The following is a 1,551-nucleotide window of genomic DNA, read 5'->3' on the forward strand; positions in this document are numbered from 1 at the left end:
AGATCAGCTCGGTGCTTTGTGACCACCTAGAGGGGTGGGATAGGGAGGGTGGGAGGGAGATGCAAGAGGGAGGGGATATGGGCATATATGTATACATATAGCTGATTCACTTTGTTATACAGCAGAAACTAACACAACATTGTAAAGCAATTTTACACCAATAAAGATATTAAAAAAAATAGAATAGAATAAAATAAAATAAAATAATAAAATAAAATAAAATAAAGAAATTTAGGAGGCAGTGCTGGGCCAAGCCCGGCTGGGGTGAGGGCCAAGGCAGAGGCACTGGAGTGCAGGGGGCGGGCTCTGCAGGGAAGTGCGCCAGAGGGGGCACGGGGAGAGCAGGGTGCTGTGGTTTGAGCTTGAGGGGGAAGCTGGTGGAGCAGGAGGCTGGGCGAGCAGTCTGAATGCCAGAATGGATCACCGTTTTGCTACAGCATTTGTAATTGCTTGTGTGCTTAGCCTCACTTCTACCATCTACATGGCGGCCGCAATTGGCACAGACTTCTGGTATGAATATCGAAGTCCAGTTCAAGAAAATTCCAGAGATTTGAACAAAAGCATCTGAAATGACTTTGCTAGTGATAAGGCAGATGAAAAGACTTATAATGATGCACTTTTCTGATATAATGGCGCAGTGGGATTGTGGAGACGGTGTATCACTATACCCCAAAACACATACTAGTACAGCCCACCTGAAAGGACAGAGTCATTTGATATGGTCACAAAGTGCATGAGTTTCATGCTAAATGAGCAGTTCATGGAGAAATTTGTTGATCCTGGAAACTAGAACGGTGGGATTGATCTTCTTCGGACCTATCTTTGGCATTGCCAGTTCCTTTTACCTTTTGTTAGTCTAGGTTTGATGTGCTCTGAGGCTTTGACTGGACTTTGTGCTTGTATCTGCCGAAGCTTGTACCCCACCATTGCCACAGACATTCTCCATCTCCTTGCGGGTCTGTGTACCCTGGGCTCAGTGAGTTTTTACGTTCCTGGAACTGAACTACTCCACCAGAAATGAGAGCTGCCTGAGAATGTGTCTGACGAATTCGGATGGTCCTTTTGCCTGGCTTGCATTTCAGCTCCCTTACAGTTCATGGCTTCTGTTCTCTTCGTCGAGGCCCCTCATACCAACCGGAAAGAGTACACCTTCATGAAGGCATATCGTGTGGCATGAGTGGGAAGCTGCTTGCTTTACAAATGCCATTTTTATGATTTTTTTACGTTAATATTTTCCCTTATCTCCCCCCCAATTGTTTTTAACTTTGTGTGTGGGGGGTGTGTGTGTGTGTGTATACCATTTTATCCTGAAAATTCATTTTATTTATTCACACAGATGGTTTCTTAATACTGCTAAAATTTATATGGAACCTGAGTGAGTCCATTTTTCAGACAAACTAATCTAGGTTCAGAGTCCAGACAGAAAAAAATGGGTGGACTCCTGGCACAAATTTGTCAAAGAAAATTGGTGGTAAGGGGTTGACCCAAAGCAAGTTCTGCTGATGTCTGTTGGACTTCTCAGTACAGTAACTGTATGTGTTTAACTGGAAA

The 1,551-nt window shown here is 44.0% G+C and overlaps 1 pseudogene; it reads left to right on the forward strand.

Annotated features, from left to right (window-relative positions):
- The first annotated feature begins 380 nt into the window (after nt 1–380).
- LOC133093284 (claudin domain-containing protein 1-like) lies at nt 381–1,177 on the forward strand (annotated as a pseudogene).
- The last annotated feature ends 374 nt before the right edge of the window (nt 1,178–1,551 follow it).

The sequence above is a fragment of the Eubalaena glacialis genome, chromosome 6 (assembly GCF_028564815.1).
Source record: "Eubalaena glacialis isolate mEubGla1 chromosome 6, mEubGla1.1.hap2.+ XY, whole genome shotgun sequence".
Classification (NCBI taxonomy): domain Eukaryota; kingdom Metazoa; phylum Chordata; class Mammalia; order Artiodactyla; family Balaenidae; genus Eubalaena; species Eubalaena glacialis.